Consider the following 13,627-nt stretch of genomic DNA (forward strand, 5'->3'; position numbering starts at 1 on the left):
GTTTGTCTGCAACTGGACTGGACAACAGTCCACGAGGTGTAAACTTGTTGCACGTCAAACTGTTATTGCATTATGAATAATGAAATTTGCATTATAAATTTATTGTGAAAAAATTGATTTAAATGCCAAAAGTGTTTAGTAAAAACTAAAACTAAAAATGGAATACATTCACTTTTGTGCCCATAATTTGGACTCAATGTCGAAAACAATTATGTATGTATATGTGACACATAAGCTAAACAAGTAAGCTTATTAGAAAATCTTAATATAGCCGGTGAGCTTGCACAGGCCGATATCTATTTTACACTTGAAAGTTATGAATGTTATTTTCTTTATTTATTTAAAAATTATTTAAAAAAGCGGTCACGTCAGAAGCTTCTGATATTAGTCAGTGATATCAGTGGTGATCCAAAGCTGCTACTAAGTATAGTAACTATAACGAGTGTCGAGTGCGCTACAACTACGTTCAGGTAAGTAATACAAAAATATCTCAGTCGCTGATCGATTTATACAATGAAATCTTCATTAAACCTCAATTGGAGAATACTATATGTAAAAAGCATTTCTCGATAGTAAAAAGCTAAAATTGAACGTTGATGATAGACACCATTGCCTGCAATTCTTCTTCTTTACTGGCGTAGACCCACGCAGGTATCGAACGTCTAAGAGAAGCCCTTCCCGCTCCTGACGGAGCTTTTTGTATTGCCCATCGTCAGTTTACACAGCCGTATTAATTCAGACATCGCGACATAAAAGCAGCTCCTCTTCATGCTGTCAAAATCAGCTTTAAAATTGACAAAGAATTTATATGTGCCGCAACTCTTTTCACGGGTCTTTTCCAAGATTTGGCGCATGGTGAATATCTGGTCGGTTGTTGATTTGCCAGGTCTAAAGCCACACTGATAAGGTCAAATCAGTTTTTTGACGATGGGCTTTAATCTTTCGCACAATACGCTCCTTAGAACCATATATGCGATGTTGAGAACGATATTTGGCGTAGAATAAGGGGTCTCCTTTTTGTTGGATTGAGCAGAGCACACTTAAATCGCACACATCCAATCACTAAGCATGCTTCCGTACGACAATATTCTTCAAAGAAGTTGATGCATGCTCCTTATCAGTACTTCGCTGCCGCTATTTGAGTAGCTCGGCCCGCAATCGATCGGCCTCCGCCGCTTTGATGTTCTTCAGACGGGTAATTGCTATTCGAACTAATTCATGGTCGGGCAATGGAACCTCTGTTCCATCTTTCCCTCCATAATTTTAGTATTCTCTGCATATCAGTCACTAGATCACCTCTGGGGTTCTACAAGAGTATATTCTTGAAACTTTCTGTTAGTCGTCGCATCTTTAAGTAGAATTTTCGTGCATTACGCCTGTCTACTAGTTTGTCAAGCTCTTCGTACTCACGCATATTAAATTAGTGTAACTAATTGTATTGATGCCTGTGTGAAATGTTTGCTGCCAGTTGAAATTCGATTCAAATACTATATAGACCAGGAAGCTCATGTTTACATTATCGATGTTCTGTCGCTCTCCTGTGTTGTGGTTCGAATGCCATTTTAGTTGTTACCATTTTAATGGTGTTATGGTTAAGTACTACTGAACACTTACGCTTTTGAATGCCATTTTGCTTTTTCATTGAAAAAAATTTGACAACCTGCATGACTTCATGTCAGCATAACTTTCAACTGATTTTGTTTCTATGCTGAACTCGTAAATCATAAGGCATAAGCCATAAATTCAGTAAGGACACGCGCTCTAAAAGTCTATGTTTAACTCACTGCATCATTTAAGTACATTGCTCATAAATACAATGGCTTTGTAAGTGAATTTGATGACAACGAGCATTTGCATCACAAACGGCGCCGAAATTTTGAATAATAATGGCAATAACCTACAATCTACTAGATATGCTACATATTACACTCAGGGGAAATTCCAAGGCCAATTGCATAAAGTGTCTGAAGAATAACTGCAAGTAAAATACTCACTGTAGCTTGCAAATATTTTTTTTTTTAATTTTCAATTAAGCTTTTATGTATGCTTTGAAGGCCAAAAAATTTATATTTTATCCAATTTTTTTCATATAATAAATGAATTAATTTCTTACAACTTTTGAGCATATCAGAGAGCGAAATTTGAATAATATTTTGTCAATTTACTTGTAGAATAAAATTTTTTTGGAAATTTAGCCATTGACGCTTGTTTGCCGAAACCATAGAACAAAAATTTCTCCCCGCGGTTGTCCGCATAACAGCCGAAGAGTTCATCTAAAATCAAAAAATCCAGTTTGATCGTTTGGTAAATGAGTATAATGCCGGTATTCTGCTTGAGACGATTGTTTCATGTTTCTAATTGTCACATTATACATTATACTACTATGTATACTGTATCTGCCAGAATACCAAAATGAGACTCCTGACTAACAGAGTAACTAAATTACGATTGTGACAATTAGAGACATGAAACAATCGTCTCAAGCAGAATACCGGCATAAGTCGCCTTTAATCGAAAAAAATTAAAAAAAAAATGAATTTTTGACAAAGTTGCAAACAAAAAAGTATGATTTTAGATCGCATTTCTACCACAAATTGTTTTGGAAAAAACAAGTTGTACTCGAAAAAAAATATTATTCCATCAATCACGTGGTCATCCTTTATAGAGGAGCTGTGAAAACGTTTAAGCGTTTACATGGGCTTATAGCTTTCAAAATATTGATTATTTTATGGTCTTATTAAATTCTACATCTCTAGGCACGAGCCCAGCTAGGCTAAATGCGCGTTTTTAAACGCGTTGTTCTCAAAACTGCGTCTTTGAAGTCGGTTGGCAAGATTTCTCGAGAAGTACTCAACCACTCTTCATGAAGTTGTACACCGGTATTTAAGATACAAGTCTTAAAGAAATAAATTTTAATTTATTTGTAAAACTGTCTGCCAAAAATCCAATTTCCAGTTTTTTTTTCTTTCTCCAAGTTTTAAGCAAAGTTTTTAACTAAAACGCGTATTTTTTCACTTTAGATGTCCTGCAAGGAGTTATCCTGCAAACGCGGCCGCATCTTTTTTCCGGGGGTCGCCAGAAATGGCGTTGCAATGACCAAGTTTAAAATATTTTTTTCCAAAAATTTCATAATTTCTTTGTTAATAGTGTATGTTTGTAACAATAAAAATTCTTATAAAATATTTCAAGTTTTATATGCGAAAAAATTTTTGAAGAAAGGCTGTCTTTTACCCGAAGAAAATAATAAAATCTTAATAAGATAGCTTCACTAGTTACTGAGAAATCGTGACCACCGATTTTGAAAACGACGTTTCGAGAAAAACACGATCAAAGAGAGAGGTGGCCGACAGGTCTAAAAAAATACGGAACGATATAAGTCAAGAAATCCAAAGAATCAAATTGTATGCCTTCTATTTCATATTTCAAAATAAATAAAACCATAATTAATATTTAAGATTTCATATTTCATATTTTTTTTAATTTTTAGTTTTTCATATTTTTTATTTCATATTTCATATTCGTATTTCAGATTTCATATTACATATTTTATATCACACATTTCATTTTTCCTATTTTTATCTCATATTTCTTCTGCCATAACTCGTTTTTCGTACTTCATATTTCACACCTTTAATATTTCTTAATTCATATTTCTTAATTTTTAATATTTATTTTTTCATAATTCAAAGATCGTATTTCATACCACAAAACTTATTTCTTGCAATTATATTTTTATCTTGCCATTAACTAGGGAATGCACCTTCTTGATTATAGCATAGCAAATCTTTCGGCACAGATGCTTGCCACAGGAAACGTTCTGAGACAATAAAGGTTAAGCGATCACAAAACTAAAGCAAAACGGAATAAACAAAAAAGGAAATGGCGCACAGCTGAGCGCGGTGTTTGGCAACAGGTGTGCAGCGTCGCTCGTGCAATCGTTATGTGAGTTAGAATATTAGATATCAGCAACATTATCTTTTAATGCCACTGGCCATATATGTGAGTATGTACCATGCACATGTATGTGTGCAGGCATGCAATGACAATGCGCTGGTCTCTTCTGCGGTTTTATTGTCGATTTGGACTCTGTCTATTTAGCTCATTTTAGATTTTCGTGTGATTTGCATTTATTTTAACGGTGCTTTATTGACATTTGTTATGATTAATGTGTGTGCTTTGCTTTTTAAGCCAAGTCCGCTGTTTAAACACTAAATTAGAATAATCAATTTGCATTGAATTTGCTCGTATATTTACTTTAAGCGGCAACAGCAGAAAGATTATGCACGAAAATTTGCATAAGCGCAAAGGTAGTTACTTGGCGCACATACTACACCATATATACATACATACATATGTCTATATGTGTGTACGCAAATCGGTGCAACTGCCATTCGTTAGAGTTGGAGCATAAAATTTATGCAAAATATGTAATGAACATTAATTTTGTGTTTGTTTAACTTCCGTAAGGGTTTGCGGCTGCTATTATGGCTGTGGCATGCCACAACAGCACTGCGCTCGGTGCTTGACCAATACCGCTATTATAAATGTCAACAGTTTGTGGCGACGTAAATCAAATTTGCCTATAAACCGCAGGGCGCAAATACAAATTATTTTTTGGCCATAATCGCCTATATATTAATGTTTACTTAAATTGCTGCGCTTACCTATGTACATATTTATTTATTTATATGGTATTGCTTATTCGTATGCACAAGTGATAAATCTTTTGAGTTGTATTAATATTTGAATACAATTTAAAATGGTTTGCAGCTAAAAGTTTGATTTACGAGTTTGCCGGTTGGGATGGCGAGCAAATTGAAAAGGAGCGTTGCCAAACGCTTTGTTCTTTACAGAACAGTTACAATGCAGGATATGCCAAATGAGTTAGTAAAATGTTGGTTAATACTTATTTAATGTGGATGAAAATAAGTAAACCAATAAAGAAAGTTAATTTTAGTTCCACCGAGACTATAATACAAACACAAAAGTTTCTTGACAAGAACTTGCTTTTGAGCGGCCAGTTTGTATGACAGCTATGGTGACTCGATCTGAACAATTACTTTGGAGATTGCATTATTGCCTTATATAATGTAATGAACCATGTCAAACTATCATAAAAAAATATCTTCAATAGAAAAAATTTCCCAAACAAGCACTTATTTCCAAAAGTTCAGTTCGATGGTCCGAAATTATCAGTTCCGACCAAATGAGCTGCTACTTAAAGAGAAAAGAAAGTGTGCAAAAGTTTAGATAGATGTCTCAAAAACTGAGGGACTGGTACGCGAATATCCCAAAAGATGAACAGACAGACTGATATGGCTAAATCGACTCAGCTCGATTATATTATTAGTATCAGCTATATTAAAATTTTTTAGGACCTCCGACGTTTCCTTTTGGGTGTTACAAACTAAAAAAGTACAATATTTTTTTGAAAGATTCTCGATAAGGAATAGTGGTTCTTGGTTTGCTTACATTTACGACAAACATCATACAATTTTCCTAAGAACGTTCGCAATGGAATTCGCCATTCCATGTATTTGGTCAATGATATTTTTCGAACTATATTCATCTACATCTAAATCTTAACAACATTCTTAGTACAAAAATTTTGAAAATTTTAAAGGTGGTATTCACTAGCCGATCATGAAGAATTTCGAACAGCAATTACCAGTCTGAAGAACAACAAAGCGGCGGTGGTCAATGGATTGCCTGCCGAGCTATTCAAATACGGCGGAGGAGTATGCATCAGCTTTTTTAGAAAATGGTTGGACGAAAGCATGACCGACGATTGAGATTTAAGTGTGCTCTTTCCAATCCATAAAAGAAGAGACCACACAATCTGTGCCAACTACCGTGGGATAAGCCTGCTCAACATCGCATAAAAGGTTCTATCGAGCGTATTTTGTGAAAGACTGAAGGCCAACGTCAACAAACTAATTGGACCTTATCAGTGTGGCTATAGGTCTGGAAAATCAACAACTGACCAGATATTCACCATGCGCCAAATCTTGGTAAGGACCCATGAAAAGAGGATCGACACACACCACCTCTTCGTCGATTTCAAAGCTACTTTTGACAGCATGAAAAGGAACTGCCTTTATGCCGTGATGTCTGAATTTGGTATCCCCGCAAAACTAAACCAATAAGGTTGTGTAAATTGTAAATTGACGTTAAGGTTGTGTAACTAAACCAAAACAGTAGTGTAAATTGACATTAAGCAATACCAAAAGCTCCGGCAGAATCGGGAAGGACCTCTCCGACCCATTCAATACCAAACGATGACTGTTGACAGTCATAACTTCGAAGTCGTAGATAATTTTGTCTATCTTGGAACTTGTATTAACACCAACAACAATGTCAGCTTCGAAACCCAATGCAGAATAACTCTTACTAATAGCTACTATTTTTGACTGAGTAGTTAATTGGGAAGTTAAGTCTATAAGTTATTCATTATTTCCGTGCAGAGGCATGAACGATGACAAAATCTGATGAGTCGACGTTATGAGTTTTTGAAAGAAAGATTCAGGTGCGCATTGACAACGGCGAATATCGCTTTCGATGGAACGATGAGTTGTACGAATTATACGATGACGTAGACATAGTTCAGCGAATTAAGAGACAGCGGCTACGCTGGCTATGTCATGTCGTCCGAATGGACGAAAGTACTCCAGCTCTGAAAGTATTCTCGACGCAGTACCCGCCGGGGGAATCAGAGGAAGAGAAAGACCTTCATTCTGTTGGAGAGATCAGCTGGAAAAGGACCTGGCTGCACTTGGTATCTCGAATTTGCTCCAAACCGCGGAAAGAAGAAACGACTGGCGCGCTGTTGTTAACTCGGCTATAACCGCATAAGCAGCTTCTACGCCAGTAAAGAAGAATTTAATATGTATTTTTACTCTGTAATTTACACTAGAGGGTCAATTTGTTTAAAAATTTTAATTTCAACTGTAATCAACGTACAAATATTGTTAATTTTACAGCGCTTTCAACGCCACTCGCTCGCAATAACTCGTTATTGTTGCCCACTCCTGCCCAGTTGCAACCGTTAATATTTCCGAACAAATGGAACAACAAATATTTACTTAATTTCACAAAATTTTAATAAATGATCGCCAATCAATGCGCTGATTAGTTGCTCTATGATGTTGTCTCACATTGCGAAAGCCATAAATCTTAATTGGCTATGAACTTGATTAATTAATTATAATCAAAATTGTTGATTTTAATCATTTACACCCGGGTGTGTCCCAATCGATAGACAATAAATGTACCAAAGCGGTAGCTAGGCAAATTAATAATTTAAATTATGCAGACACAATTACCTATACGTGTATATGTTTGCATGTATGGATGGATATACGTATAAAGTTTACCCACGACTATCAGTTTACCGCAACAACGGTTTGATGACAGTTTATGCAACTTGCTGCGGCAATATTGCAACTCACGCAGAGTTATAAAAATAGACTACATAAAAATGAGAGAAAACTTCATAGTGTCCAGCTGTTGACCGTTTTCAATTAGCATTTATTTCAAAACTGGGCAAGCGGGTAAAGCATTCCCACAATTAAATACTTGAAGTAATGCGCAATGGCGGCGAACTTGTCAGTTCCGCACGTTGGACAAGGCAATTTCTATTGATTCGCATGTGTGTGTATGAATGTGTGCGGGGAGTTTGAAAAACTCGACGAAGAAACAACAAACGATGTGTTATAAAAAATTGTAAATATTACTGTATATCAATCTAATAAATCGGGTAAAGTGGTTCTTGTCAGCTTGAGCTAAAAAGGGCTATTTGTAATAGTTTATCAAATGAGAGAGGGTTAAGAAACATTATCTAATAGTGACTGGGTTTCGAACACCTAAAATAGTTGATAACAAAGCAGGTTTCATTGCAACAATCGTAAGCAGCTACAATTCCTGGCTTCCTCCATAAAAAATTAGTTCTGACTTGAGATTGCATGTTATAGTCAACAATCATTCTGAGCATATTTCGTCCCACCTTTATGTGTCGCTATATGGTCAAACTACACGCTTTGACCAGCGCGCAGCTTTGCCATTGATACGCTAAACACGATTTTGTAGAACATTTTGGCTCGTTTGTATTTGGATTTGTTTTTTTTTTTATTTTTCGACACAAAAATGCAATAATCACTTCATTCAGCTGTGACCCGTTTAACGGTACTTATGGTGGGTGAAAAATGCGCCAAACCTGTCATAAGCTGACAAACCACGAATTCGCTAGAAGCGGACGGAAAAAAACATTTCTTGTTGTTTGAAATACAGAGAGAATTTATATACATATGAGATATACGATATATATGTACATGTAGACATTTACAAGCGTGGAATATAGAGTATATGCCGGAATATGAACTCTATGAAAATAATTCTGTAGTAGAATTGAGTCATTGAATGACTAATTGAATGCAATGGTACCCCTGCAGGAAAAACATTCGGTTTAGGTGTTGTTTGAAACAACAATCTATATGTGAAACAAAATTTCTTTTTTAAAAACGTTAAAATTTATGAAAGTAAATATTTTGAACCTTGTTTGTCACATTCTTTTAACGCTTTCCTGAATGTAGGCAATATTTGATAAAAACAAAATTTATTAAAATATAATATTGGGCAGTCGAGAAAGAATTTTCGTATTTCTAATCAAACTTCAACTTTATTTTTTATTTTATTTTTTTTTTATATTTATAATGAACTTTAATGAACCAAGTATGTACCATTTTTGTTTACCATTGTTCCGCTAGACACAATCCATCAAAGTAAAACTTTTCTGGTTTTTCGGTGAAAAACTGCGACAAGTAATTTTCACAGGCTTCTCTTGAAGCCAACTTTTCTCCCTTAAAGGAGTTCTGCATTGACCGAAACAAATGGTAGTCCGATGGTGCAAGGTGCAAGGTCAGGGCTATACAGTGGATGCATCAAAACTTCCCAACCAAGTTCTGACAGTTTTGGCCGAGTCATCAAAATGTGTGTGGTCTAGTGTTGTCCTGATAGAACTTGAAGCCCTTTCTTTCTTTCGATTGCTTGCTTCAATCTCATCAGTTGTTGACAGTAAAATGTAGAATCATTCGTTGGACCAGACTGGAGCAGCTCATAGTGGATGATTGCTTTCCAATCCCCATTATGGCTGCATATGTGACGGTCCTGGTCAAACTTTTCCATAATTTCATCGACTTTTTCAATGTGATTTGTAGCACTGGAGATATACGACCGCAACGACTTCTATTGACAAAATACGAAAAAACTTTTTAAGTACAGTAATTTAAGTGATTATAAGATACCCATAAATTAGAATATACATTAATTTTTCCACCCAGCAATAATTTCCTACTGACGTCATTACTGGCGCAGCAAGCTCTTACATGCAATGCATGTGGCTCATAAACTCAGTTGACGCAAAAATGTTGTTGGCATTCATTTATTCTATTCTAAAGCTGCCATGTAGGTGTGTTTTCTAGCACAGCAACAGCTTCATAATCAATAATTGAATACGATTTTTGGTAATTCACACCCCCAATTCAGTAGTGAAGGCGGGCGCCGTCACATTTATGATACCGCTTTTATGATACCGTAAATTGACAATTTCGGTTACGAAAAATTACTTATTAATTTTAAGCTGAAATTATTTAGCAGTGGTAAATATTTGAAAACTGTGAAGCCGGTTTTTATTGTCAATCTATTTGAAATATTACACACAATTAATAGATTGTTCAATTTTGTGAGATATATTGGATCGTTCACTAATTAATTTCGTTTTTAGAATGCATTTTCAACACGATTTTTTTAGGTTTTCGTCGTTTTTAAAATATTAAAATTTTGTTGACAAAATTATTTTTTTATTTTATTCAACATTGTTCTTTTCAAGGGTGATACCCAGCTTATAGCGCGCCACCAATTTTTCGGTACGATTTTTGTAGTACAATTTGTCTTCAAAATAGATCTCAGTTTCGGCGATCACCGCTTCATTCGACCAAAATTTCTTCACGGAGCCGCAACAAAATCCTCAAGTCGCTAGCCGGCAACACCTGGGGAAATTACAAAGAAACGTTGTTGGCAACCTACAAAGCAATCATCTTTAACTAGGCCGTAACAATATGGTCGCCAGGATGCAGTGAAACGCAGACATGGAAGCTACAGACTTGTCAGAAGACTTGATCTTGACATCTGACACCTTTCTTTCTTAGGTCCGACCCCGTCGAAACAGCACATTTCCTGGACCTACCGTTGGATGACATCTGCGACAACTTATCCAATCCTTACTATTCTAACGGGATTAGGAACCCGTTACAGCAACAACACAAACAACAACAACACAAATTTATTTCCTGCGAGCATTGTTTTAAGATCTGAGAACAGAAAATAGTCACTGAGGATCTGGATTTCGGTGGATGCGGAAACAATTCGAAATCCGATTCATGGATTTTGGCCATCCTTTTCACTGACTTGCGACACAGTACTTTGTCTTGGTGAGACAGCACTTTCCGGTTACTCAAGTATGGTTCTTTTTCGATGATTTCGTCCTTAAACGTTCAAATAACGCTATGAAATGTTAATGGTCCTTTCTTCTTGGAGTGCATTCATCGCCTGCAGTCCACTTGGATGACTGTAGATTGGACTTCTTAGGGAAATGATGAAGCCAGGTTTCATCCATTATCACATATATACGCAAAACCTAGGATTTATTACGCTTAAACTTCTCCAAACACTGCTCCGTATCATCAATTTGTCGTGGTTTTTGATCAAAAGTGAGCTCGCGCGGCACCCTCTTTGCACAGAAGTTTCTCATACCAAAATTTTTGTAAATGATATAATGTACTACATGTTCCGTTGATATCTTTAGAGTCCCTGCTATTTCGAACAACTTCACTTCCGTCATCGAAAAATATTTTTATGGACTTTTTTGATGTTTTCGTCGGTAACAACCTCTTTTGGGCGTACACTGCGTTCACCGTCTTCGGTGCTCAATTCACCACGTCTAAACTTAACATACCAACCTTTGATGGTTGATTTTCTTTAAGCAATGTTTCAGGAACTCGTCAATTTTTCAAATCTGTTCTGTAATGTCAAATAAAAATCGTCCACAAAATTCAAGGCCTATTTTCCAATATTCTATTGAACTAGTTTACGAATGTTTTATGTAAATTCAAGTGAAAACCATACAGAATTTTCAGCAATTGGAAATTTTCATACTTTTGGAAAATTGCAAACCAGATTCATGTTTTTATCTTCAATATTTAATTTTTAAAATTTTATAAATGAATTCATATAGTTTAGCCATCACTGTACTCAAAGTACTCTGACGAAGGATAACTAGTGCACTCAAAATTAATGTGTAAAATGTGGCAACTACAAAAATAAACGGTATTACTCAGGGGGAGTAGCATACTTTTAAGCGCATGTGCCATTTTGACATTTAATTTGTTTACAAATTGTAACAAATTTTGACAACTGGTGGGCGCTCATGTTCACGTTTATATAAACATACATAAGGAAGATGCTTAAAACGTAAAATTACAAAATAAGGAACCAAATTGAAATGCATGTTTAAGGTAATACGCCCAAATATAGGCAAATGGTATTTACTACATACCATTCAAGAAAAAGTTGGTCTACTTCACTAAACATTAAGGAGTAGGTATTCGCATTTGATAAGAAGAGCAAAAAAATCGTATATTTTGAATAAACGAATAAAATACCAATAGTCTTGCCATTTTTTAAGTTTTAATTTTGAAAATACAAAAAGCTAAACAGAAATAATTAAATTTTAGAGCAATTTTTCAAAATCATACAATTGCAAATTAAGATAACACAGAAGAGAAAACGATAATGTTTTCGTTTCTTGGAAGGTTTGTAGTTATTATGCTCGTTGCGGTAGTTTACGTTAGTGGCAACATAGGTCCATGATTGAAACAGCATTTCGAATTGAAGACATTTACCATTCAGAAAGTTGTATAAAGATTGCACTTAAGTTCTGTATTTAAGTCCCCAGCCCTCTGCGGATTTCTAGATGTTCGGGTCGAGAAGCACTTTTGTAATATTATAATTAATATTATAAATGTGGATGTGAATGTTAGTATGTTTGTTACGCTTTCACGCCGAAACCAAGAAACCAACCAACATGAAACTTTATACACAAATGTCTCATGGGATTAGAAAAAACATAGAATATTTAACTGCGGAAAAAAGCTGGTATGTATATAAAACAAGTAAGAAAGTGCCACGTCCGGGTGCAACCGAACATTTTATGCTGTTGCACCTTGCAAGAATCAAAGCCAGGAAAATACCTTGAGTTATAAAGCTTCAACCAAGGGATCGGAATCTAAGCAAATTTACATTTACATATACCCTATATAGCTCATACACTGACCGACAAATTCGGCATAAGATTTGTTAGGTCTCCAATCACATGGAGTAAAATTAGGCAGATCATCGAATACCTGATATTAGTTATATGGAGGGTAGGTCAAGTTTTCGACCAATTTTATCTACACTGTTATGAGGTAACCACTCTCTGTAATTTTCATTGAGATAACCCAATTATTGGCCGATATATTCAGTATAAAGTCACCTGCAAGTTCAAAATTCTTTATGTTAGGTATATGTATGAGGCCTCAAGGAAGTATTGAATAAATTCAACCCATTTTTGATACACAGAGTTACTAATGTCGGGAAGGGATTCTCTCAGAATTTCAATTATATATCTCGCACTTTGCCCGATATTTTTGGTCAAAAGTCAACTACAGATACTGGGGTCCAAAATATTAGGTACCTAGGGGCTTGAACAGTTTTGTTTGGATTGAAACAAGTTTTGATCAAAAGGTGGCATACTTTAAAATAATTATTATTACAAAATTGTATTCCGTTATAATAATTACTTCTGGATTTATGTACCGGAAAGTGAAAGGATCAAATGAAATTTAAAGTTGTGTTATGGGAAGTGGGCGTGGTTGTAGTCCGATTTCGCCAATTTACACACCATGACATAGGAAAATAAAATCATGCTACGTACTAAATTTAGTTTAAATCGGTAGCGTGGGTTTTGAGCTATGTGATTGCACCAAAAAGTGGGCGGTGCCACGCTCATCAGCCAATCGTCCCATAAAGCCCTTTAGTAGCATCTAGGAGTTGAAATTTAATGTCTCTGACGCATTTCGTTATTGATTTATAGCGCTTTTAGTAGTTTGGAATAGTACCGTTAGCGCACGCGAAGTTATTTTCCGATTTCATTCATTTTTACACTGTCGATAGGGGTTCTTATAATATTTGCGCTCAGCACTGGTTGTTTTAGCTTTAGAAGTTTAAAAAATATGGACATTAAACTTATCAGAGGGCGGGGCCACGCCCACTTTTTCAAAATGTTTATACAAAAATAATTAAAAAAATAATATTCCTTTTTTTTGGATTTCTGAAATTTCTTATGAAATTCTGGTTTTAGAATGCACTCATACCATGGTCTATGTTCTATAAAATAATGGAACAAATACTATAGAATGATTTCTTCATTCTAACAAATGTAAATTTCACAAAATATATAAATATTTAATGACCTCCAGAATTATCTTCATTTTCATGCGCATTTATTTTTCTGTGCTATTCTCATCAACTCCAA

Source organism: Bactrocera tryoni, chromosome 1 (assembly GCF_016617805.1).
Source record: "Bactrocera tryoni isolate S06 chromosome 1, CSIRO_BtryS06_freeze2, whole genome shotgun sequence".
Taxonomy (NCBI): domain Eukaryota; kingdom Metazoa; phylum Arthropoda; class Insecta; order Diptera; family Tephritidae; genus Bactrocera; species Bactrocera tryoni.